The sequence below is a fragment of the Geotrypetes seraphini genome, chromosome 4 (assembly GCF_902459505.1).
Source record: "Geotrypetes seraphini chromosome 4, aGeoSer1.1, whole genome shotgun sequence".
Classification (NCBI taxonomy): domain Eukaryota; kingdom Metazoa; phylum Chordata; class Amphibia; order Gymnophiona; family Dermophiidae; genus Geotrypetes; species Geotrypetes seraphini.
Genome location: NC_047087.1, coordinates 170934356 through 170962355, shown reverse-complemented (window position 1 = coordinate 170962355; position 28000 = coordinate 170934356). Strand labels below are relative to the sequence as shown.

The following is a 28000-nucleotide window of genomic DNA, read 5'->3' as shown; positions in this document are numbered from 1 at the left end:
AGAAGCATATTTTAAGATTGCTAACCGTGATTTATTGGGCAGCATTGGCAGGGAATTTTCTGGATATATAGAAGATGGTTTGAAGACAATTGTGCAGTGTGCTCTGAGTCGTCCAGCCTTCTTTGCGGAGAGGCTTTGCCATGCCATGAAAGGAGCAGGCACAGATGATTCTACCCTTGTTCGGATTATTACAACTCGCAGTGAGATTGATCTGGTGTAGATTAAACAGGCTTTTACACTGATGTATCAGAAGACTTTGCCTTCAATGATCGCCAGTGACACCAGTGGAGACTACAGACGCCTCCTCCTAGCAATTACAGGGCAATAGGAAACATCTCTTCCATGCACAGATGAGGCAGTTCTTATGATAGAGAAAAATGAGGGGAATAAACAGTTTATAATACAAAACTAACGCGGCTTCCTAAAAGGAGCCCTAAATATTAAAAAAAAAAAAAATCTTTATGAAAGTAGGGGGGAGGAGGTCAGGACAAAGACTTGATTATGAAGGATATGAAACAAAAGGGAAGAAAGGGAAGGGAAGATTTGTAAGTTACATTGTATAAATGAAAAATAAAATGAGGGGGAGGGTAGAACAGAAGGAAAGGATGGGGTATCGCTTCCTGGAAGCTTTTTTATTTTCCCATATTTGATTGGGAATTCAGTTGGAGTTTTGTTAAGCTTCTTTGAAAAGGAATGTCTTAAGACGTGTCTTAAATTTATTTAAGGAATTTTCAGATCGAAGGTTTGGTGGCATTGCATTCCAAAGGGAAGGCGTGGCAACAGAGAAAATCATATTTCTAGTATAGCAGATATCCTTAATAGAAGGGACTGTTAGTAGATTCTGATTAGTGGACCTGAGGGCCCTGGATGGAGTATGTGAGATAAGATATTTATCAAGAACGGCTGGCTGATGAGAAGTCTTGATCTTAAAGGCTAAGAGAAGAATTTTGTAAGTTGTTCTATGAGAAACTAGTAACCAATGGGATTCTTGAAACAAGGGGGTAACATGGTCATATTTTTTTATATATAGATGAGTTTAATCGCTGTATTTTGAATTAGTTGTATTCGGCGAGTTTCTTTTTGGATTGTTCCGTGATAGAATGAGTTGCAGTAGTCGATATGTGAAATGATTAAGGAGTGAATTAGAATTTGAAAGGAAGTAGGTTCTAAAACTGAGGTTATGGAGTGGATTAAACAAAATTTATAGAAGCAGTTTTTGGTCAGAGAACTAATTTGGTCGTGATAAGTGAGATGTTTGTCAAAGGTTTGAGTTTGGACTCGATTTGTAAAGGAACGGAATGGATGGATACAGTGGCGTACCTAGGCTATATGGCACCTGGGGCCTATCATTTTTGACACCCCCTTCCCGCATGTACAAAAATATTTTTTGTAATAACCATGAAACGGAATAAATGATCAGAATAGAAACAGGCAGTGAAAATTTTCTTTTATTGAACCTCATATATGCAACCATTATTCCAAACATAACATAACATAAATTATGTCTGAATTGTCATGACATTAGAAGTACATATGGAGTAGTTGCAGATGATGCTTGGGACATTTCTGATTGAGTTAGTTCGGTTTTATGTGTTTTTTGAATAGAAGGGTTTTTATTTCTTTTTTGAAGGTTTTGTAGACTGTGGTCAATCTCAATAGGTTGTAGAGTTGGGAGTCGAGTGTTGCAGCTCGAGTGGCTAGGAGGATGTCGTACAGTTTTTTTCTTTTAACGTTTTTGGTGTGTGGGTTCTCCTATGTCTGGTTGAGGTGGATTGAACTAGTCGATTGTTCCAATAGGCTGGACTGTCTCCGTTTATTGCTTTAAATGGTAGGCAGGAAAATTTGAAGTGTATTCTCGCTTGTATTGGGAGCCAATGTGAGTTGTGGTATGCCTCTGTGATGTGGTCTAATTTCTTCAGTGAGTAAACCAGTCTTAGGGTTGTGTTTTGTATTGTTTGTAGTTGTTTTATCATGGTTGTGGAATCTTGACTGTTTTTTCTCCATTTTCTTTCTAGTTGACTGCATTGTCTTTTTAGTAGGCATAGTTCATTGCTCAGGGAGTTGTTAAGTATGAGAGAAAGATGAATGTAGGCAAACTTGTTGGAGACAAAAGACTTTTCACAGGGTACATTAGAAAGAGAGGAGGAATAGGAATAAGATTGGAAAGATGGTAATTTGAACCAGTGGGGTAAGAGTTTAAAGAGTTAGGATTGGGACCGATAGCCCAAGCAGAGGAGAACAAACAAGAGAGAGAGTATAGAGAACAGAACAGAGATGGCTGAATGAAAAGACCAGTAAAAGCCATCACACTGTTTCAGATCAACTGTGAAAAATATGATCTACTCTTTGGTATTTGCCAGATATGTATGATGCAGACTGCCCAAGAAACTTGGCTTGACATAGCATGGCTTATCTTAAGAACATGTGAGGAAAGTGGATACTGGGAGGGGTGAAAGAAAGAGGAAGATAGGTAAAAAAAAGGAGACATTAAAAAGTTTGGGAACCTCTATTCTAGGGATCCTATACTGTTAGTATATCCATTTTTTAATGGCCTGGCTTCTGAACACCAAAGTAAACTTATTTAGCTGAAGAAATTAGTTACCCCCCCATTCCACACACATTAATTCTCTTCCATTTTTGTTCCCATTATAAAAAACATTAATAAGTTCCCAGAAAAAAAATACATTAAAATAAGAAGTGAAAACAAAGGCCCCTACAGATGAGAACATAACATAAGAATAGCCTAACTGGGTCAGACCAATGGTACATCATGCCCAGTAGCCCATTCTCATGGTAGCCAATCCAGGTCACTAGAACCTGGTCAAAACCCAAAGAGTAGCAACATTTCATGCTACCGATCCAGGGCAAGCAGATGCTTCCCCCATTCCCTAATGCCCCTTTTCAATCCTCCCCCCGCTCTGATCCACTCCCCTCCCCCTTCTCCCTCCTCTCCTCCCCATTCCTCTCCTTGCTGTTCGCAACTCTATGATTCAATTCGATATGTAACCATTTGTAACTACTCTCGCTTTGCTGTTTGCAACTCTATGATCAACTTGATATGTACCCACTTGTAATCTCTGTCTAACTTATGTGAACCACCTAGAACTCTTCGGGGTATGGCGGTATACAAAAATAAAGTTATTATTATTATTATGTGTTAATAATAGACTATGGACTTTCCTTACAGGAATTTGTCCAAACCTTAAAACCAGCTACGCTATCTGCTTTTACCATAACTTTTGGCCACTTCATTTTTAAGCTTAGATCTTTCCTTCCAAACAGAGACTTTGCTAGATGTCAAATACAGAACAAGGTAACTTCACACAGACTTAGCTGTGTAGAAAATGTGAATCTCCTCATACACCCACCATATAGTGCAAAAATGTACAAAGGTCTGGTTTTTTCTTTCGATCACTACATAGCCTAATGCCATACAAGCAGCGCTGTTACAAACAAATTCTGAAGGTCAATGCTAAGGTTAACAAAATTTCCTTCCTTGGACCACAAGGAGATACTGACAAACCACTGGAAGAGATCCCAAAACAACTACCCAGGCACAACACCCAAAGACCCACTCAGTGTGTGAACCTTTGAGTAGAGTGGACTAACTGGGGGGTGGAAATGGGCCCGGAGTTTGCTCAGCAGAATTTCCCAGACCATCTCTTCCTCTCAACACATTGACACGCTGCCACCACCACTAGGAACATCTCACTGGGTAGGCCAGCAAATTCTTATAAACTTTATAAAACATATTATTATATTTTCTTATACAGCATATATTTTAACTGAACTCTCTGACATCCTCAGCCTTGCCATTCACAAAAATAGATGGAAGAAAAGTTCCCATTTCCTGCTGTCTCATGTCCCTGGCCTATACAATATTTTTCTTCTGCAAACCCTTCAAAAGTTTGACCAAATCCTCGTTTCACTTGCATTATAAAGTACTGAGGATGCCATCTCTCCCCATTCCCATGTCCTAAAGTCTAAGACAGTAGCGCAAACTAGTGCTGCCTGATTCAGGAAAAAACATTTTGATTCAATTCAGCCTAATGAATTGGTTTTTCAATTCGATTTTCCTGCCCAATTGGGTGTTTTTTTCAAACATCCTGGTGGGTTTATTTTATAGCTTTTTCACCACCTTTGGCTTCTCCTAACTACACTGGTGCTGTGGTGTAAACAAAATAAAGAAACAAAAAGGACTTTTCCTCTCTCTGTTAAATCCTAGCTCACGTTTGCGGTCTAACACCAGCTCTGGCAGGATACACTTTCCAAATCTGACATATTGTAATCACAAAACAGAAAATAAAATTATTTTTTCTACCTTTTGTTGTCTGGTCAATATTCAAATCTTGTTGGTCCCAGGCTCTTGTTGGTCCCAGGCTCTGGTTGTCTTGCTTGCCAGGGTCTCCTTCTTTCTCCATGCTAACCATCCATCTGCCATCTCTGTCCTCCACTTCCGTTTCCCTTCCCTCCCCGAAGGTCTGGCATCTTTCCTTTTTTTTGTCTCCATCCACAGATTCACCTTTTCTCAACTACCCTTTCATCCGGCATCTCTCCCTCCTTCCCCACCAACCCAGGGTCCACCATCTCTCCCTTTCTCTTCCCAATTATCCTCCTATCCAGTATCTCTATCCCCCCTCCACACCATCCCTTGTGTCCAACTTCTCTCCCTTTCTGTTCCTTCCCTCCCTAAATCCCATTATCCACCATCTTTCTCCCACTCCTCTGTTTTTAGATCCATTATTTCTTCCCTCCAACGTCCGTCATATGCACGTATCTTTGAATTCCCCTTCCCTCCCTCCCTCCATGTACTTCTACACCAGGACCCCCTCCCCTGGAGGTCTGTCCCCCCTGAAGGCCTGCCCCCCCGAAGGACTGCACCTCCCCCCCAAAGGTCTGTCTCCCCTGAAGGCCTGCACCCGCCCTGAAGGCCTGCACTTCCCCCCCCTGACCCCCTAAACCCCCCTGAAGGCCTGCACCCGAAGGACTATACCTCCCCCCCCCCCCCAGGAAGGCCTGTGTGTTCCCTGCTGGCCGCCCTTTACCCGATTGCAGCAGAAAGGATCGCGGGTACTTTAGCGATCCTTGCAGGTTGCCATAATCATAATAATAATAATAATAATAAAGGCCTCCAGAATTGTCGTCCCTCTGCCGCGGCCCCACCCCTCCTCTGACGTCAGATGCAGGATCGCGCCAGAGGGACAACAACTCCGGAAGCTTATGGCAACCTGCAAGGATCGCTAAAGTACCCGCGAGCCTTTCTGCTGCAATCGGGAAAAGAGAGGCGCGAAAGCCTTGGGGTCTGGCCATGAGAAGGAAGTTCCCGGGCCATGACTCCAAGGCCGGGAGCACCCCCCTCATGGCTTGCACTCAGGGCAGACTGCCCCCCCTGCCCGGCCCCCCTTGGTACGCCACTGGATGGATATTTGTCCTACTAAAGAGTCATTTTTGATTGGGATAGGATCCCTCTGGATTTAGCTACATTTAGTGAAAGTCTGTTGCTTTTAAGCCATGTGCTTATTTTGTCCAATTTTATATTGATTTTTGGAATGTCATTGGGATTGGAAGGATCAATAGGATGAAGGAGCTGAATATCATCAGCATAGGCGAAAGGAGTGAAGCCAATAAATTGTGCGAGAGTCAAAAGAGGGGCTAAGAAGACGTTGAATAATAGAGGGGAGAGGATTGACCCTTGTGGGACACCATAGGTTTGGAAAATGGGAAGGGAAGTAGTTCATTTTGAATTAACTTGGAAGTTTCGGTCTGCCAAATAAGAGGAAAATCAAAGGAAGGCTGAATCAGTTATTCCGCTATTTTCTAGACATGATTTTCAAGAGTAAATCATGGTCGATCGTATCAAAAGCGGCTGATAGGTCGAATGAAATCAGGAGAACAGATTTCCTATGTTTGTGGTAATAGTAGATAGAGGTAGTAAGGCCGAACAGAGACAGTTCCATTGAATAGTTTGGGCGAAACCCAGTTTGGTTCGGATGAAGAATTTTTGTTTGTTCGAAAAAGTCTGAAATTTGATGGAAGACAATTTTTTTGGTTAGTTTGGCGATAAAAGGTAGGTTAGCAAAGGGTCAGTAATTAGCACTTTTGCTTGCGTCCAGGGTTTGATTTTTTAGCTTAGGGAAGACTAGAGCTGATTTCTAAGATTTTGGAACAGTATTGCTTGAATGAACTGGAACTTTTTATATAAAGTCTTATCTAGATAATGGCATTCAGGGATCTTTTGCAGATGCAACTGTGGCCCTATACTAGGGGTAGGCAACTCCAGTCCTCTAAGGCCGGAATCCAGTCAGGATTTCAGGATATCCCCAATGAATATGCATTGAAAGCAGTGCATGCAAATAGATCTCATGCATATTCATTGGGGAAATCATGAAAACCCAACTGGATTCTGGCCCTCGAGGACTGGAATTGCCCACCTCTGCCTTATACCATAAACCTCAAGTTGTGGTATGTTAATGGCCTATAGCCCTACAATCTGAACTTTTTTTGATTCATAGAGGCACCAGACAGGGCTGCCCTCTATCTCCACTTTTATTTGTACTGCTAATTAGACATACTCCCTCTTCTATTAAACTGCGCTAGCAGTTTTTAGCGCGGAGAGCTACGCTGAATGGCCCATGCTGCTCCCGATGCTCATAAGAACTCTTTGAGCATCGGGAGCAGCGCAGGCCATTCAGCGTGACTCCCCGAGCTAGAAAACTGCTAGCGCAGTTTAATGGAAGAGGCCCATAGTTGCCAACAACTGAAATTACTGGAATTAAAGAGAGTTCAACATATTTTAAAATTTCAGCTTTTGCCAATGATTTATTGGTGGAATACATTAAGGAATATGGGGACTTTTCTGGATTTAAATTAAATATGAATAAGTCAAAATGTCTCCCAACTACAGTGCAGAAACAACAACTCCCGATGGACCCTACTCAATTATATAGCCATAATGTTGTTGCTCTCCTTCAATATACCAAACAGAAATAGGATACTTGGCAATCATTGCCCCTATTGTTATATTGGAGAATTAGTTTATATCGCATGGTCATATTTCCACACTGGCTACATGTTCTGCAAACAATTCCTACTAGTTTGAGAAGACATGACATAACTGTACTACAAGGCTTAATTAGGACATTTTGTTGGCGGAATAAGAAATCTAAAATTCATATGGCCCTTGGTCCTTGGGTAGGATGGGCTTACCCAATATGATGCTTTACAATAGGGTCTGTCTCCTTAGACATCTGAAAGATTGGATAATGAATGCTGAGGACTTTACTCCATGAAGCATGGAAAGGGACCTTTTGAACCCCTCCTCCCACACTATCTTCTACATGCTCCCCTCAATTTGATACCTCAAAAACATAGATATAATTTAATTATTGACTTCAATGTGGACCGCAAAGAAATTTGTATTACTCTTCTTGCAATGGACACCTAATAACTCTGACTCGATTCCCATTACTGGTAACAGTTTCTCTCAGGTTTGCATCAGTCTTTACTAGATGGGCACAACATGGATTGATTCAAGTAGCTGATTTCTTAATAACAAATGGTAAAATCAAATGTTTTGATGCCTTGTTACAGGGTTCTGGTGTATTAACCTGGGATTGGTTTGTTACTTGCAACTCTCACATTATACAGTCATGTGAAAAAATTAGGACACCCCATGAAATATTCAGTTCTTTCTTAAGAAATGTTCACATATCGATGTCAAATCTTTTTTTTACTTATTTATCTCTGGAAAAGAAAGTGATGTAATTGCAGGTAAACAACAAAATTTTTCCTTGATTTACTCATGAAACAGAATACACATTTTTGTGGATATCTTTTAACTGAGGAATAAATTAGGACACCCCCACATATCCTCCCACTTAAAGTGGCTCAAATCACACACAGATGTATCACATTAGGTGCACATGATTAGAACATCGATACTCAGCATTTTGAAGAAGGTTTGCCCTACTTAAACCTCAGACATTTAGGAGTCCTTTTACTAAGACGCGCTAGCATTTACTGTTTACTATGGACGAGTTAGTATTTAGCGCATGCTAATATTTAACACACGCTACGTCAGCTAGCATGCCTTAGTACAAGAGGGATTAGTTTGCTTTGCTAATGACTGCTGCAGTGAGAGTTAACATCATGATGAGATCAAAAGAGCTGTCTGACACCTTCAGAAAGAAGATTGTAGCAGCTTATAAGTCTGGTAAGAGATTTAAAAAGATCTCAAAAGAATTTGACATTAGCCATTCCAGGGTCCAGAAAATAGTATAGAAGTGACTTTCCAAACAACTGCCAACATGCCCAGGTCTGGCATCCAAGCAACTTGACTCCCAGAGCAGACTGCAATATGCTAAAAGAAGTCTCCAAAAACCCTAAAATGTCATTACGGGACCTACAGCAGGCTCTTGCTACTGTTGATGTGAAAGTGCATGCCTCTACAATCAGAAAGACACTGCACAAATTTAACTTGATGGGAGGTATGCAAGGAAGAAACCTTTGCTCTCTAAGAGAACATTAAGGCCAGACTGAAGTTTGCCAGAGAGAATGTAGACAAACACCAGGACTTCTGGAATAGTGTTCCATGGACAGATGATTCTAAAATTAAATTATTTGGATGCCAAAAAAGAGGACATAAATACAGCATTCCAGGAAAAGAACCTCATACCAACTGTGAAGCATGGAAGTGGAAGTGTCATGGTTTGGTGATGCTTTGCTGCAGCAGGACCTGGCCAGCTCACTATCCATCATGAATTCTACCGTGTATTAGAGGGTGCTTGAGGAAATGTGAGACCATCTGTAAAAAAATGAAAGCTGAAGCGGAACTGGACCCTGCAACACAGCAATGACCCAAAACATACCAGTAATGTATTTTTCGCTCTATAAAACGCACCCAACCATAAAACAAACCCACCTGTAGAGGAGGAAAACCCAAGAAAAAAAAATTCCCGCCACCCTGCCCTATACCCTGTTGGTCTAGTGGTAGGCCGAGACAGGGTCTTATAGAGTGAAAAACCCGTAGGCAGCGTAAGCATCCCCCCCTGTAGGCTGCGTAGGCCTCCACCAATAGGCAGCAGAGGCACACCCCCATAGGCAGCAGAGGCACCGCCCCCCTGTAGGCAGCCCCCCAGTACCTTTTTTTGAAGTCTGTTGGAGCTTTCCCTGACTCTCTCACCGGACGATTCTTCTTCTGTTCGGGCAGAGCGATGCAGAAGGCAGGCACATGCTGTTCGCGTTCCTGCCTGTCCAGCATTGCTCGCCGACTGGCTGCAATCAGCTCTTGCAAGTTGCAAGAACTGACTGCAGCCAGTCAGGGAACGGTGCCAGAACAGGCAGGAACACAAACAGCACGCACTTGCCTTCTGCCCAAACTGATGAAGAGCCATCTAGCGAGGGAGACAGGCAGGAGCAGGGAAAGCTCCAACAGACTTCAAAAAAGGTATTGGGGGGGATGCCTACTGGGGGTGGGGGGTATTCGCTCCATAAGACGCACTCTTATTTCCACCCCCTTATAGAGCAAAAAATATGGTAAATCAACCAAGGACTGGTTGAAAACTAAGAAATGGAGAATCTTGGAGTGGCCGAGCCAAAGCCCTGATCTTAATCCCGTTGAGATGCTGCGAGGTGATTTGAAACAGGCTATACATGCAAGAAACCCCTCAAACATCTCACAGCTGAAAGAATTCTGCATTGAGGAGTGGGCCAAACTTTCCTCAGACTGATCGATGTCAGAGACTGGTAGATGGCTACAAGAAGCATCTCACTGAAGTTATTTAAGCCAAAAAGGATAACACTAGCTATTAGGGTGTCCTAATTTATTCCTCAGTTAGAATACACATTTTTGTGGATACCTTTTGTTTCATGAGTAAATTAAGGAAAATTTTTGTTGTTTACCAGCAATTACATTGATAAATAAAAAAAGATCCGACATCAATATGTGAACATTTCTTAAGAAAGAACTGAATATTTCATGGGGTGTCCTAATTTTTTCACATGACAGTATATCAGATCTTTTAAAGTTGAATTGCTCGATTACTACTTTAAAAGCACTACTTACTACTCCCAGTTATGATAGAGCAAAGATTTCTCTCTTGCACAAAGCTCTTATATACTTAGTGCCAAAAAAACAATATACAGAAGTAGATTTTGGCAGCTTGGACATCAAAGTTACAAACGAATATCAGAACTTGAGTTGGTATCTGTAATAAAGAATGTACCTCTGACGGTTTAGAATGCCATTACCATACAATTCTCAGATCATGCCATTCACAGCTGCATCCTATTATATGGGAGGAATAGCAACATCTGTGTATCTCATTCCATTTGAACTTGTATTCCGCTTAAGTGCAAGGCCTCCGGACAGGATCGCCACATGCGCTTAAACGGAGTGTGCACTTAATCGGAGTACCACTTTTTAGTCATGAAAAATCACAGTACGCTGTAGTCAAATGCAATAAAATTTTTATTCAGCAAAAAACACACTGAATACAATTTAACACGGTTCAGTTATAGAAACAGCACTGTTCTGTCTAATGCAATACACTGTAAACCTTCTTTTAAACCAACATTCTACTGAAATAATCAGTCATCGTTGTCTGCACACAGATTGCACGATTCAGGCTGTGTGTCCGACTACTGATGCTATAAAACTATCCATAGTCGTGACATCCATTTATCTCCAGATAACAACGCAGCATGTGTAGGGACTTCAGTGCGTCCGAGAAGGAAACAATCTCTGCAAGTGTTTCATTAGTCGTGATGACCGCAGCAGTATCTCCATCCTCATCAGACTCTTGGTTGTCTGCAGTGTCCTTTATTCCTGTACAGATATCGGAATTAGTGCTGTCAGATGATATGGGCACATCGTTGTCAATGGCAACATACAGCTCAAATTCTTGTGGCGAGAGTCCAACTGGGAGTTCAATGGACGAAGTGTCAGCTTCAGTTGTCTAAGATGTGTGAATGAAGCTTGCCTGTCGATAGCGATTTGAAATAGTTGATGATGAAACTCGACTCCACACCTCCCGTACCATGTGAAGAGAGTCGAGCACCGTCATTTTTCTCACGAGCTCAGTAGCTCGGGGGCTGGATTCCGTGCTTACATCAATCACTGCCATCACATATCTTAGGATGAGCGACTAGTAATGACGTTTGAAGTTTGCGATTATCCCTTGGTCCATCGGTTGGATCAAAGAGGTCATGTTTGGCGGAAGAAATACGAGCTTTGATGTAGGTTAGTCGTACGTCATTGCTGTGTGCTGCACAGTATTACAATGTGCCTCCTATGCCTTCTAATCAGATTGTCAAGCTTCTGCAACCATTCAATCCACAGTGTTGCCGTCATCCATGCATTTTTGTTGCTTTCATATCCAACAGGCAGGTGTTTAATGTTTTTGAAGCACCGAGAATTTTGATTCTTCCCAATCACCAGTGGCTTGAGCTTTTCACTACCATCCATATTGCAACTGAGCAGTAATGTCAATTGTTCCTTTGGCACCTTTTTGCTGCATTTGAAAGCTAATGTTCCATCAGGGATGGCACACCAGTACAGGCTCGTCTCATCGGCGTTGAAAACATCGCATGGTTCATATCTACCAATGACTGATGCCAACACTTCCATGACCCATCTTTCTGCACCAAACTAATTCGCATCTTGTTTTTCACCATGCTGCTTCTTAAATTTTATGCCGTTATGAACTTTCCACCTCTCTAGCCATCCGTTTGTTGCTTTGAAGTCTTCTACACCAAGTTCTTCGGATAGCTGTGCTGCTTTCTCCATCAGCAGAGGCCCACTGATTGGCAGTTGTCGACTACTAGCTTCAGCAAACTATCACAGCAACGCCTGTTCAATGTCTCCAGCCTTCCCAATTTTTTTCCGTTTTCTGGTAGGATTGCTGTTGTTTTGCCAGTCTTTCAATATGGCTTGCTTTTTTTGTAAATCCAAGAAATCTGGCTAGGATGAACACTGTAATGTTTTGCAGTAGAGACCTTACTCTCCCGTTGGTCAAGTCTCTTTAAGACAATGACTTTTGTCCAGCATGGTGGACACATTCAGCCAAAGAGAATAATTTTTGTCCATGCGACGCTATGGTGCAGTTCCAAAAGTTCAAACACCTGGCCAGGCCTAGACTGCTGTTCCAAAACACGTGGCTCATCCATGTGAGAACGTGATTGCTTTTAACCGGAGTGACTGTAACGTGAGCGAAAAGAGGTGGGACCTATAACATCAGTGCGCATAAGCAGACTGTGTGCTTATCAGAATTGCAATTATCTGGAGTTTAATGTAAAAAAACTGGAACCATGGTGGTAGGCTGCCTAATAAATAAATAAATACATAGGGGGTACTGTTGCAGCAAATAGTACCACCCACACCATTAGGTGTTATATTTGGGAAATTTGTATTTAGACATAGAATATCAATATGTAATCAACTTTTTTTTTTAATACAAAAAGCATTTATTGTTGGGAAGAAATTAATTTTACATGTGGGTAAAAGACATACCACCATCCTTTTGGCAATCAGTTAATGACATGGGAAGCTAGAGATGCTTGTGCAACATATACGTGGAAAAAACATCTATGGTCTTATTTGGGAATCTTACATTACTGCACTATTAGCCATAGCTCATAGTTTGATTCACAATAAATTAATTTTATGGTAACTGGAATGCAATGACCTCCGAAGGTATACAATATTACCGTATTACTACGTTGTTCCAAGATATATTAGATAGTACTGTTTATTGTTAAGGGGGAGGGGGAAAGGGTGGGTAAGACTCTAGGTGTGTTTGATATAACTGAAGGATTAGAAGGCTCTATACTTTTCAGATTAGACCAGAGACACAAGTCTCTGGTCTTGTTTTGACTTCAGGATTTGAATGCTATGCATTCTTCTCGGATTCAGGTCATAGTTGAGACCTAGGAGGGGGGTATAGGCTGTTTCATAGTACTATATAACTTTCTATAAAACACCAAAACAATTTCTATTTCTGTATTTTTGTATTATCACTAATAAAATTGTTGAAACATAAAAATTATTGGGGGTGCTAAACCCAATGGAAACTACCTCTCTTTAGACACAACCAAGGAGTTTGTTCAATTTTGGGGGTGGTCAAGCACCTACAGAGCTGGCTCCTATGACAACGATACCAAATCGCCTCCAATATGCACGTGACACATGTATCTAGCTGCCCTCTTCAAACGCACTCAAGGACCCCCCTCCCCATGCGATCTGCCATCTCTCTCTCGTCCTCTCCCCAATGCCTTCCAATCACCTCTAGCCCTGCGGTTCAACCTCTCCCCCCGCCGCGGCCCGGCACCTCCGCTTTATTCTCAAGCGCCCCCCGTCCTACCTTCAAACTTGTCTTTGAGGTCACCAGCAGCAGCAGCAGCAACAGTTCAGCCAGGGTGCCTGCAGCGACCCTCCCCCCAAGTTTTCCCACTCCCGCGTCCCGCCCCGCCGGAAACAGGAAATTGCGTACGGGGAGGGGGCGTGGCGCGGGAGAGGTTGAGGATAAAGGTCCGGCGCCTGGTGGCTGTAAAGTTGTTGCTGTTGCAGTAGGAGATGTGTGGATTTTTGATAGTAGGATGTATGTTTGGTGTTTTGGCTGAAGCTTAGGATTGGTGAGCGTCTGCTTTGCAGCTCATTGCATTTGCGGACGTTGATACATCGGACCGGCTTTTTGACCTAGTTGACGTCCTGGTGTCCAGAAGCTGCCTCGAAGAAGAACACGGGGTCACGCCGAGCCGCAGTTCGTAGTAGCCTTTGCGTCTGACAACTAACGCATCACGATACGTCTCTACAAACGCGTGGAATTGCACCCTCTTTCTGTCTGTCTTCCAATACTCACTGCATTTTAATCTGTAAACGAAAGACCTTTTTACGCTCTGTCGCTTTATTCTACTCTTGCGATTTGTGAAAAATAATTTTCCCTTTTAATCACTTTGAAGATAACTTCATAAAGCATTATCTGTGGGTGAGGCATATATTCTATATATGGAAATTGCTTTTATAAAGATTGTCTGGTAGTGCTATAGAAATAATTAATAGTAGTAGTATGTGTGTGCATGTAGAAATACCGACGTTAGCGTATATATATGCCTGTAGGTGGTGGTGTATATCTAGTTAATTTTATAACCAGTGCGTGCTACTTGCATTAGAGTACATGTTTAAGGTGACCATACTTACCATCAGGATGCCCAAGCACTTTTCTGTAATAGTGCACCTAACTTACAAAGGGCTTAGTTCAGTAAAAGGCATTAAGCACCATAGAAACATGATGGCAGATAAAGGCAAAATGGTCCATGCAGTGTGCTTCTCTCTAAGAGATCCCACATACCTGTCCCAAGCTATCTTGAATTCAGATACAGTCTTTGTCTCTACTAGTGCTGCCTGATAAAGGAAAAAAATTTTGATTCAATTCAGCCCATTGAATTGATTTTTCAATTGGATTCGATTTTCCTGCCCAATTGGGTGTTTTGTTTTTTTTTGTTTGTTTTTTCAAAACATCCTGGTAGGTTTATTTTATAGCATCTTCACCCCCTTTGCCTTTTCCTAACCACACTGACGCTGTGGTGTAAACAAAAATAAACAAACAAAAAAGACTTTTCCTCTTTCTGTTAAATCCTAGCTCACGTTTGCGGTCTGACACCAGCTATGGCAGGATACATGTTTCAAATCTGACATTGTAATCACAAAACAGAAAATAAAATTATTTTTTCTACCTTTTGTTGTCTGGTCATTATTCAAATCTTGTTGTTCCCAGGCTCTGGTTGTCTTCTGATAATTTGCTTGCCAAGGTCTCCTTTCTTCTTTCTCTGTGCTAACCATCCATTTGCCATCTCTGTCCTCCCCTTTCGTTTCCGTTCCCTCCCCTGGAAGTCTGGCATCTTTCCTTTTTTTCGTCTCCATTCACAGATCTCAACTACCCTTTCATCCGACATCTCTCCCTCTTTCCCCACCACCCCAGGGTCCACCATATCTCCCTTTCTTTTCTCAACTACCCTCCTATCCAGTATCTCTATCCCCCCTCCACACCATCCTTTTGTGTCCAACTTCTCTCCTTTTCTGTTCCTTTCCTCCCTAAATCCCATTGTCCACCATATCTCTCCCTCGCCTCTGTTTTTAAACCCATTATTTCTTACCCCCAATGTCTGACATACATGCCTCTTTGAACCCCCTTCCTTCCCTCCCTCTGTGTACTTCTACACCAGGGCCCCCCTGAAGGCCTGCCTGTCCCCCCCTCCCTTGAAGGCCTGCACCCCCCTACCCAAGCTACCCCACCATGCCCTGCCTGCATTTACCCATTTTCTTATTTACTTCTTTCCCCCTTCTTGCTTCTCTACTTGTACTTTTCATTGTTCTCTTTCTTTCTTTCTCCCACCAGACATTTCTCTGCTTACTCCATCCCTCTCTCCAAATACTCTTTATCATCTTTCCAACCCTATAATTCTCTTCCTGTCTTCTTTCTCATTCCCATCCTTCGTTCAATACTTTTTCACTTCTTCATAGCCTAGTCCTATTAGCTCTTCACTCCTTGCCTCCTTCCCCTCAGCTCTCCTCTCAGGCTGATTGAGGCTGCCTAAACTTGATCTCTCTTTTTTTTTTTTTTATCGTGCAGCAGTCTTGATAGCAGCAGAAGAAATGCTGTGCTGTTGTGGGTCCAGTCTCATGGCAAGAATTGCAGGATCCTCCCTCCTCCGAAGCCTGCCTGCCTTCCCCCAAACCGACCTGCCACCGATTCTGCCTCCCGCCACTCATCCCCTGCCCACCACTGCTGCTAGCAGACTCCATTTAACACCCCCTTTCCCCCCGCTGCTGCCGCAACTCCAAAAGGGCCAGGCGCATGCAGCGATTGCATCCGCCAGTCCATAAGCCTTCCCCTGACATCAATTCTGATGGAGAGAAGGCTTATGTGCCGGCGGCGTGCAATTGCACGCGCCTGGCTCTTTTTTGGAGCAGTGGCAACGAGCGGAATTAAATGGAGCCGGTGGGCCGCAAGCAGATGAACCACGGTGCAGGCAAGCACCAACAGCAGCATTGTCTATCGAGGCAGGAAAATATACACAGAACCACCACTGTCGCCTGCAGTCATCGTAGCAGCGCATCGGGCCCACGCTTTAATCAGGCCCTGGATGCGCGGGGGAAAGCTGGACACCAGCAATTCCTGACTGACCCTCCCCCCTTGTCCTCTAAAGCAAGAGTGGAAGTGGCCGCCAGCAAGAGACAGCGCTGCCGCTCTTGCTTTAGGGGGGGATGGGGGAGGGTCAGTCAGCGAATCGGGAGACTGATTTTTTTGTGTTGTTTTGTTTTATTTTGAATCGGCCAGCACTAGTCTCTACCATCTCCATCGAGAGATTATTTCACGCATCTACCACCCTTTCTGTAAAGAAGTATTTTCTTACATTATTCCTGAGCCTATCACCTCTTAACTTCATCCTATGCCTTTTCCTTCCAGAGTTTTCCTTCATTTGAAAAAGACTCACCTCCTGTACATTAATGCCATAGAGATTTAAATATCTCTCATATCCTCTCTCGCCCTCCTTTCTTCCAGAGTATACATATTAAGTTCTCTAAGTCTGTCCCCATATGATTTATGACAAAGACCACTAAACAATTATGTAGCAGCCCTCTGGACTGACTCCATCCTATTTATGTCTTTTTGAAAGTGCAGTCTCCAAAATTGCACACAGTATTCCAAATGGAGCCTTACCAGAGAGACATCCTCAGCGGCACGTTCTCTCTGCTACGGTCCTGCCCCTGCTGTGATGTCAGGGGCAGGATCGCGGCAGAGAATGTGCCGCTGAGGATGACGGGCAGCTGCAGGGATCGCTATAGCACCAGCGATCCTGCAGGCTTCCGTATTAGCTGCTTAAGGTAAAAGGGGGGGAAGCTGGAGGAACATGCAAGCTTGCGGGGGGAGCAGGCCTTCGTGGTGGGGAGGAAGACTGCCTTTGCGTCAGGGGGGGGACAGGCCTTCGCGGGGAGAGCAGGCCTGTGCAGAGAGAAGGAGGAAGAGAGTATTTCCTGCTCAGTTTATAACTGGTTTGTCTTCAGTGACAAAAAGAGGAAGAAAGATAGTTGCTACATACTGCCCAGCAGCCAGAGCTTACCTCAATGCAGCCTTCACTTCATTTTCTTTTCGAAGCATTCTGGTGGTCTGAATGTGAGGGAGGCTTCGGCCCTTGGGAGCAAGACCCAGGGACATCGGAACTGAGACAGAACATGGTTTCTGTATTGCCTGCAGTGTTTTGGGGCTTGCCAAGTCCTCAGGAAGGAGCAACTGACTTAACATCGACTGGTGGGGTATGTGAAGATACACGCTGAAGGGAAGAGAAATTCATACTATTCCACATCTAGCTAAGCCTGCTGAGATAACTCTTGATATGGACAGCATTGGACTCTCTCTACAAGGTATGTGTAGAAACCTCACCTCTTGTACAAACACATTCACAAAGATTTTTAAAATGTGGAGGATATTAAAGCTCAAGCAAAGAAGTTTAAAGATTTAGATCAGCAATTTCAAAAGTCTCCAACTGCTCAATTAGCTTTAATACAGGATAAATTGATATTGCATTTGAAAATTGTGAGACCTTCACTAGACAATTGAATCTGAGACTTTTGAAACTGTTTATAACCTCTCCTAATGATTTATTTTATTGATTTCTGAAAGAGATGTCTAAATACTCTGAAAATGGCCTTCAACCTTTCCACAAGCTATATTATTTACTGGTTCCTCCGAAATGTGCTAGCTCTCCGGCTGGCAAATCTGTGGATGTTTCTTTGGATTGTTTAGATCTTGCTAACATTTTGGAGACTTCAGTGGAAGAAATTATACTGAGATCTACTTTGTTAGTTACTTTTGTGTTCCAACAAGATAAGGAAGTGCTTAATGCAACTTTTCTTTAGACTGAAGGAAGTGAATTTTTTGGACAGTAAAATTTCTATATTCCTAGATATCTCCAAATGAACTAAAGTCAGGAGGAAAAGATTTCTGTCTTTGAAACACGGCTTCAGCAAGGGAAGATCTTGCTTGATGAACTTGCTGCACTTCTTTGAGGGAGTAAACAAGCAGATAGACAAGGGCAAACCGGTTGACATTGTATATCTGGATTTTCAGAAGGCGTTCGACAAGGTTCCACATGAAAACTACTTTGAAAAATTGCGAGCCATGGAATTGAGGGTGAAATACACATGGATTAAAAACTGTTTGGCAGATAGGTGTATTAACATTAAGATTGTAGCCCAATTTAAAAACCCTGAAGAAGCCGCATGTTAGCAGCGAAACGGGTCCACATCGGATACACCAAACGGGGCTATAGTGGCAGCTTTTATAGTGCCATCTGACACAAAGTTAAAGTCGAAAGATAAGTCCTTTTTGCCTACAACTATTGATATTGGTTGTGATTTTATAATAATATGAAAAGATGTCAACTTTTTACACACTTGGTATTGTCTAGAATTGTTAATCGTTAATATTGTTTGGAATCATAAATAGTGTTTTCTATGATGTTATATGCACAAGCAAATTTTTTTCAAAAAATAAGTTTTCTCTTAAACTTCATATAAAAAGCAAATAAAAACTTTATAAAAAAAGAATTAATGTTTGAGTAGTAAATATCAAATGTAGTAAATTGACAAAAGACAGTCATTTTTAGTATATGAAGGTTTTGGATTGATGAGATACCCATGCCACAATTCCTTATTTGGATAATATAATTATGATCCTTGGAGTGGCAATTCTGAGATTCTTTCCTTCATTTAATTAATTGAATTAATCTCCTTTTTGATTAACCCTTTGTATATCTGATTGTTTTTTGTTAATCTTTTTCACTTCTTTATTGTTTTGAATATCCATAGAGGGGCATAATCAAAAGAAACGTCTAAGTCTGTTTTGGGCCTAAGTCACAAGTTACCCAAAGTCGGACACGGGAAAAGGTCAATTTTTGAAAAATACGTCCAGCCGTCTGATCGCCCTGACCGCTAAGTCATCTATCTTTATACCCCTTTGTAAAAGGAGCCCTAAGACTCCCATTGGTGTCTGGGCCAATCAAGGCCAGATTGCACAGGAAAGGGGAAGGCCTGCCATTTTGAAGAGGCAGGTCTGTCAGCTGGAGGGAGTAGGCATTGCTAAATTTGGGGCTTGGGGGGGTGGCGAGGTCAGAAAAAGGGAGATCCGGGGGTTTCTGGGATTAAATTTAGGTTCCCCCATCTCTAAAACACCTTGTTCCTAATTTTTTTTGCATTTCAGGAAAGCTCCCACAGGCCGTTTTTGGGACGATGTTATTGACAGTGGCCATTTTGGATTTTTATCTATCTTTTTTCAAAAACTTCCATCTGCCTCATAACCCCTCGCTTTGAACAGGGATCACCTGTAATGGATTCCTCAGGCTAATCTTCCCCTTCCCCTTTTTTCTGCAGTTTTGTCAGCAGAAAATTGGCTATGTTCCACATGCCATGGGGCACAGAAGGAAGGGGCAGGAGCTTCAGGTTCAGCCTCCTTAGAGTCCTCCAGAGTGGGAGAACCCCAAGAAGCCTGGCCAATAGAGAAGAGATCCTGCTCAGAAGCCACATGTAATGAGGGTGTGGAGCAAGTGCATGGAGGTGGGAGTGGATGTCTAACACCAGTCTGGGTTCCTTAGGGCTGCCTATTCAGGATTTTTCAGATTTTGTCAATCCTTTGTGGAGAGCTTATTTGATAGGCCCAGGGAGTGCTGCACTGCCTGTGAGCACACCAGAACCAGACCAGGGAGGGTTACATCCCAAGTAGGCTTCCCCATCTCAGAACAAGCTGGCTGCAAGCATCAGTGACTACTCAGAGCTTTATTATCTTAAGGATCAGCTGTGTCTTTGGATGATTTAGGGTCCCTATCTGGGGCTGAAGGTCAGGAAGCTGTGGCTGCTATTGAACAAGGTGATGACCCCTCGATGCACCATCTTTTTTAAATCTGCAACTGTTAAGAACATAAGAAGTTGCCTCCACTGAGGCAGACCAGAGGTCCATCTTGCCCAGTGGTCCGCTCCCGCGGCGGCCCATCAGGCCTATTGCCTGAACAGTGGTCCCTGACTAATTTTTGTAACTTACCTCTAATCCTATCCCTATAACCTACCTCTACTCCTATCTGTACCCCTCAATCCCTTTGTTCTCCAGGTACCTATCCAAACCTTCTTTGAAGCCCTGTAGCGTGCTCCTGCTTATCACATCCTCCGGTAGCGCATTCCATGTATCCACCACCTTCTGGGTGAAAAAGAACTTCCTGGCGTTTGTTCTAAACCTTTCCCCTTTCAATTTCTCTGAGTGCCCCCTTGTACTTGTGGTTCCCGATAATTTGAAAAATCTATCCCTGTCTACTTTTTCTATGCCCTTCATGATCTTGAAGGTTTCTATCATGTCTCCTCTAAGTCTCCGCTTTTCCAGGGAGAAAAGCCCCAGCTTTTTCAGTCTCTCAGTATATGAGAGGTCCTCCATACCCTTTATTAGCTTAGTTGCTCTTCTCTGGACTCTTTCAAGTACTGCCATGTCCTTCTTGAGGTATGGCGACCAGTACTGGACACAGTACTCCAGGTGCAGGCGCACCATTGCACAATACAGTGGCAGGATGACTTCCTTCATCCTGGTCGTGATACCCTTCTTAATGATACCCATCATTTTGTTTGCTTTCCTTGAGGCTGTGGTGCACTGCACCGATGCCTTCAATGTTGTGTCCATCATCACTCCCTGGTCTCTTTCTAGGTTGCTCACCCCTAGCGGTGATCCCCCATTTTGTAAGTGAACATCGGGTTCTTTTTCCCTACATGCATGACCTTGCATTTCCCTATGTTGAAGCTTATTTGCCACTTTTTGGCCCACTCTTCCAGCGTTGTCAGATCTTTTTGGAGATCTTCGCAGTCCTCCATGTTTTTGACCCTGCTGTATAGTTTGGTGTCATCTGCAAATTTAATAACCTCACATTTTGTTCCTGCCTCCAGGTCGTTAATAAATATATTTAACAGGAGCGGTCCCAGCACATGTTTTACATGTCATTTTGGATGCTCTTTGAGAGTTGAAGTTGAACCTTCAACAGCCCTCCACCTCCCAGTGTTCTGTTATGAGCAGTACAAATATACAGATTACCTTCTTTCCAACACATATGGACCTCAACTCATTAGTCATTGACCAGTAGGAATCCCCAGAAGGCTTCCTAAAGATAGCAAAAGCTATGTCCAAGCTTTATCTTATGGCTTCATAATTCCAACAGCTGTTTTTGCAGTAGCGTATCTTTCTTTCTAGTGAGGGAGAAGTGATGCTGAAAGACGCAGAGGATCACAAGTTTAAAGCATTAGCTTTGGCTATCAAAGCAGCAGCGACTGCCTCCTTTGTGGCCAGGTTGTGGTGCAGTCCTGTGGAGCTGGCGGATGTCTGTCCCCATTTGATTGTGGAAGGAGTGGATTATGTGGCAGATGCTCTTTATGAGATCAGAGTTATGAGCAAGGTATTGGTTTACACCACTTCTGCCCACTGGATGCTCTAGATTAGGCAATGAGCGGGCAATTCAGTCTCCAAAGCTTATCAATGCAGATTACCATGGGCGGCAGGGTCACTTTGTTCCTCTCTGAGATCCTGCAAATTCTTCTCTGGTTCCTCTTCCCAGAGACCCTTCCAAGGGTCCAGACAGAGATTTGGCAACTATAGATGCCAGCAACCTTGGAGTCATGCAGTGGCATGGCCACCAAAAAGCCACAATGATGCCAGATCAACTGCCATGCCTCTTCACATTGGCAGGAGACTGTCATTTTTCTGGAGGAAATGGGAACAGATCTCTTCAGACCACCGGGTCTTGGACATTATTTAAGAGGGTCACAAGATAGAGTTTTCTAGCCCTCTTCTAGATCTGTTCTTTGACTCCCCCGCTGGAGGGCCAGAAAAGGCGGCCAGGGTCTGAGCTATGGTACAACTCTTGAACAAATTTGGAGAAGGCCCAGGGCTCCAGGGGGTTCCCCAATATCTTCCTCTCTCCCTTCTCTAGGTTCTACTTTCCCTCCACTTGCTCCAGATCCAGTTCTCTCTCCCTTCTAGCCCCTAGCCCTAGGTTTAATTTTCTCTCTCCCAACCCCCTTAGCCCCACATCCAGTTTTCGCTATCTCCTGCCCAGGTCCAGTTCTCTTCCCCTCAGTCTAGGTCTAATTCTCATTCTCCCCCCCCCCCCCAACACACACACCACCTAGCCTTATTCTCATTTTTTTCTCTCCTCCCCACCCATACCTCTACCTAGGTCTAGGCCCAATTCTTAATTTCCTCCCCCCACATGATTCAGCATTTCTCATTCTGCCCCCACCACCACCAGTGTGGCTTGATGCCCCTCCAAAACACCTGGCTTACTTAAGTCAGTCATTGGCAGCCCTATGGAAAGGCTGCAGGACCAAAACCTGACTTTATGGTAAACATAGGACTGCAGGAAGATTTAAATTTTTAATTGTGATTAATAGGCAAGGTATTTTAAAAGAAACTATGACAAACACAAACAATTCCTGAAATCAAACATAAAACACTTGTATTTGTAGTTTCAAACATTAACTGAACCAGTTTATGACAATATTATTCCTCAATAGAAACAATATAACTAAGGAACACAATCACCTTCCAAATATACCAATAATAGATGTGTGTATATGAGATAAATTTCCAGTAGTAAGAAGTAGGGACAGATCCTGTCAGTCAATCAAAAGTGATCCTCAAAAGACTCAACATGCATAGACACTGGCATCCACAGCCATAATAAGAAATACAGAAAACTATCATAGAACATAAGCAGTGCCCCTGCTGGGTCAGACCAGGGGGTCCATCATCCCCAGCAGTCCGCTCATGCGGCAGCCCATCAAGTCCAGGACCTGTATATTAATCCTCTATCTATACCCTTCTATCCCCTTTTCCTTCAGGAAAATATCTAATCCCTTCTTGAACCCCAATACCGTACTCTGTCCTATCACACCCTCCGGAGGCGCATTCCAGGTGTCCACCACCCTTTAGGTGAAAAAGAACTTCCTAGCATTGGTTCTGAATCTGCCCCATCTCAATTTTTCCGAATGCCCTCTCGTTCTTGTAGTTTTCAAAAGTTTGAAGAATCTGTCCTTCTCCACTTTCTCTATGCCCTTCATGATCTTATAAGTCTCTATCATGTCCCCTCTAAGTCTCTGCTTTTCTAGGGAAAAGAGCCCCAGTTTCTCTAATCTTTCAGCATATGAAAGGTTTTCCATACCTTTTATCAATCGTATCGCTCTTTTCTGAACCCTTTCAAGTATTGCCATATCCTTCTTCTTAAGGTATGGCGATCAATATTGGAAACAGTACTCCAGATGCGGGCGTACCATCACCCGATACAACAGCAGGATAACTTCTTTCATTCTGGTTGTAATAACTTTCTTGATAGTACCCAGCATTCTATTTGCCTCCTTAGAGGCCGCTGCGCACTGTGCCAATGGTTTCATTGTGTTGTCCACTATTACCCCCAAGTCCTTTTCTTGGATACTTTCACCCATTACCAGCCCTCCCATCGTATAGCTGTATTTTGGGTTGCTGTTTCTTATATGCAAGACATTACATTTCTCTACATTAAACTTCATCTGCTATCTCGTCGCCCACTCTCCTAGTTTGTTCAGGTCCCTTTGTAAATCTTTGCAGTCCTCTTTAGTCCTAACTCTACTAAATAGTCTGGTGTCGTCTGCAAATTTTATTACTTCATACTTTGTCCCTGTTTCTAGATTATTTATAAATACATTGAACAGCAGCAGACCGAGTACCGACCCCTGCGGAACACCACTTGTGACCCTCCTCCAGTCCGAGTAGTGGCCCTTCACTCCTACCCTTTGCTTTCTACCTACCAACCAATTTTTGATCCATCTCTATATGTCTCCTTCCACCCCATGGTTCTTCAGTTTCCGCAGTAGGCGTTCATTGGGGTACCTTGTCAAAGGCTTTTTGGAAATCTAAGTATACGATGTCTATGGTGTCCCCTTTGTCCATCCGTTTGTTAATTCCTTCAAAGAAGTGCAATAAGTTTGTTAGGCACGATCTTCCCTTGCAGAAGCCATGTTGGCTTTTTTTCATCAGTTTATTCCTTTCTAGATGCTCTTCTATGCTGTCTTATCAGCGCTTCCGCCATCTTCCCCGGGACCGAAGTCAAACTTACCGGTCTGAAGTTCCCCAGGTCACCTCTCGATCCTTTTTTAAAGATGGGCATAACATTAGCTATCTTCCAATCCTCCGGGATCATGCCTGTTTTCAGGGATAGATTGCAAACCTGCTGCAGTAGTTCCGCTATTTCCTCTTTTAGTTCTTTCAATACCCTAAGTGGATTCTGTCCAGGTCCGGAGATTTGTCTGTATTTAATCTATCTGCTTGTGTACGTCTTCAAGGCTTACCTCCATGGATGTTAATTTTTCAGCTTGATCTCCTTTGAAGATTTTCTCAGGTTCCAGCATGTTGGATGTGTCCTCTTTTGTAAATACTGACAAAAAGAACATGTTTAATCTATCCGCCACTTCTTTTTCCTCCTTCACCTCTCCTTTCTTATCTCCGTCGTCCAGGGGTCCCACCTCCTCCCTTGCTGGCTGCTTCCCTTTAACATATCAGAAGAGTGGTTTGAAATTTCGTGCTTCCCTGGCTAGCCTTTCTTCATATTCTCTTTTTGCTCTTCTATCCACGAGGTGACATTCTTTTTGATGCTTCCTGTGCTCTTTCCAGTTCTCCCTGGTTTTGTCCTTTTTCCATTTCCAGAATGAATGTTTCTTGTCGCCTATCGCTTTCTTTACTTCTTTATTTATCCACACCAGGTCTTTGGTTCGGTTCTTTTTACATCCTTTTCTAAATCTGGGGATATACAGATTTTGCGTCTCGCTCACTGTGTCCTTGAATAAAGAGCAGGCTTGTTCTACAGTCTGCAATTTCTTGGTGCTGTTTCTAAGTTTCTTCCTTATCATTAATCTCATCGCTTTGTTAAAAGTTGTCGCTGTGGTTCTCTTTCCGTTCGATATTCCTACTTCCACTTTGAACTTGATCATATTGTGATCGCTGCTTCCCAACGGCCCCACTACTTCTGCTTCCTTTGCAGGTCCTCTTAGCCCATTTAGGATTAAATCCAGAGTGGCATTCCCTCTCGTCGGTTCTATGACAAGCTTCTCCATGAAGCAATCCTGTATAGCCTCCAGAAATCTGGTCTCCCTAGCGCATTTTGAGTTTCCAAGACTCCAGTCTATCTCGGGATAGTTGAAGTCTCCCATAACAATTGTGTTACCGTTTTTGCATTCTCGCTTCATCTCGGCTTCCATTTCTTCGTTTGCTTCGGTTTGTCCAGGTGGTCGATAGTACAGGCCCATCTTTATCTCGGACCCATTCCTTCCCGGTATTTTAACCCATAGTGATTCCAATTTGTTGGACGTCGCTGCTGTGTCCACTCTGGTCGAGTGTATGTTATCCTTTATGTATAGGGCTATCCCTCCTCCTTTCTGACCTGACCTGTCTTCGCGATAGAGTTTGTACCCCGGCAGTGCTATGTCCCATTTATTTTCTTCGTTCCACCATGTTTCAGAAATCCCATTGATTTCTAGGTTCTCTTTTTTGGCCATGACTTCTAATTCTCTCATTTTGTTCCTTAGGCTCCTTGCATTAGTATACATGCAATCTAAGTCCTGGTATTTTTTTTTTTTTGTCTTCATTTTCTCTTCCTGTGCTACGATCGTCTTATTATCCTCTTCTTGATCTGTCAACTCTTGTTTTTTGCCCGTTGTGTCTTCCCAGCATTTTTCCCACTCAGTATCCTCTTGGGATACCTTCTTCCGAATCGTCGACTGTCAGATTTCCCCTTCTTCTTAGTTTAAAGCCTGCTCTATTCTTTTCCTGACATTGTTTGCTAGAAGTCTAGTTCCCGCCGCGCTCAGGTGCAGTCCATCTCTCCTGAAGAGCTTGATCTTGCCCCAAAACGTTATCCAGTTCCTCATGAAGTAGAACCCCTCTTCCTCACACCATCTCCTCCTCATAGGTTCCACTTCACCCGAAATAAGAGCAGCACTGCAAAAAAATATCTGCTCCAAAACAAACTATTTTACCTTATATGGATCACTAACCCACTCACTCAAAACACAGAAAAAATACACTCACCCAATTCATTAAAAGTCAATTCCCAAAGCTGACAAAAAATAAAACAAAGAAAATGAGAACTTAGCTGAATTAACTTGAAGCAGAAACTATTCACGATTAACTTGAAGCAGGAGCTTTGCACATAGTCTGCAGGGCCTCTGAGAGAACACTTCGTCAAACTTCCCAACTCTTCGAATATTCAGATCACACTGAGGAGTCTCAAAATATCAGTCGTTTCCTATTATATAATGCTATATCCTTCCTTCAAGCATTAAGTCCAATTCAGTGTTCCCAGACCTGGGTGATGGAACAGCCCCAACAAAAAATAAAGCATTACAATTAAACTTCAGCACATCCTCATCTTCTTGACAAGGACCTCTTGTTTCATGGGCAACCTTGCTGCATCAGGAGTTTATTCAGCTGAGAACCAACCATTATTGGAAAATGGCAGGGATTATAAGACAGATGTCAACGTAAACTTGCCAATCTGAAGAATTAAAAAACTTAGGGATGCCACACACTTCATGCAAAGAACATTTGCCACTCATTGCCCCATTTAGACTAGGAGGTTCCACAGTCTGAGCCCTAACTATCCATTGTTCTTTCTTCCATAGTAACAAAGTAAGTGACGGCCGATAAAGGCCTGAACTGTCCATCTAGTCTGGCCATAAGTCATACTCATTAAAAAAATACATTATTAGATTAACTTGTCTCTGATATTTCTGGGATGTAGACTGTAAAGTCTGGTATTGTTCTAGGTTCCAAATGCTGACATTGCTGTCCAGCTCACTCCAGCCTATCCAACCATCCTGTTGTTTGCAGGATATCTACCGTAATGTCTGGCCACTAACATCCTCAGGTTCCATATTAGTGGAGTTCACATTGATGCCCACCCCAGCCCATCCTACACCGAATCATCATATATGGGACACAGACCATGCAGGTCTGTCCAATACCGGTCTTAGTTCTTTAATTTACATCCTTCGTTTTCTAATTGGAGATCCTCTATTTTTATCCCATGCTTTTTTGAATTCCATCACTGTTTTCCTCGCCACCACTTCCCTTGGGAGGGCATCCCAGACATTTACCACCCTCTCCATGAAGAATTTCCTAACATTGCTCCTAAGTCTTCCTCCCTGTAACCTCAAATAAATTATGCCCTCTAGTTTTACTATTTTCTCTTCTCTGGAAAAGATTTGGTTCTATATTAATGCTTTTCAAAGTATTTAAACATCTGTATCATGTCTCCCCTATCCCTCCTCTCCTCCAGAGTATACATATTTATGTCTTCCAGTCTCTTCTCATACTTCTTTTTGTTCAAACCTCTTACCATTTTCGTTGCTTTCCTCTGAACCACGTCAAGTCTTTTTATATCCTTTGCCAGATATGACCTCCTAAATTGAACACAATACTCCAAGTATGACCTCATCAATGACATATAGGGGCATCAAAACCTCCCTTCTGCTGCTGGTTACTCTTCTTTCTATACAGCCTAGCAACCTTCTGGCTGCAGCCACCGCCTTATCACACTGTTTAGATGCCTTTAGATCCTCAGACATAATCACCCCAAGGTCCATCTCTCTATCTGTGCTTATCAGCCTCTCACCTCCCAGCACATAGGGTTGTTCCCTTGGATTTCTACCCCCCAAATGCATCACTCTGCACTTCTTCACATTGAATTTTAGTTGCCAGTAGTGTGGACTTAATATTCCCTCCCCCGTTTGCATATAGATTGAGCTATACTAGGTTAACCAGGTTGTATTTTTTTTTTTTTTTGCGGAGCTGCTCTTTTTTTCTGCTTAAGTGGAATATATGATAATTTTCTGTACTCCTTAACAGCATAGCTGTTATGACTGTGGATGCCAGTGTCCATGCCAGGGGTG

The 28000-nt window shown here is 42.9% G+C and overlaps 1 protein-coding gene across 1 annotated transcript in view; it reads right to left on the bottom strand.

Annotated features, from left to right (window-relative positions):
- The window catches only part of PDPR (pyruvate dehydrogenase phosphatase regulatory subunit), a 200297-nt gene extending 186841 nt beyond the window's left edge, over positions 1 to 13456 (bottom strand). The window contains exon 1 of the mRNA XM_033941677.1: positions 13359 to 13456. The gene's annotated coding sequence lies outside the window, so the exon portion shown is untranslated. The remainder of the gene's footprint in view (positions 1 to 13358) is intronic.
- Positions 13457 to 28000: the final 14544 nt, after the last annotated feature.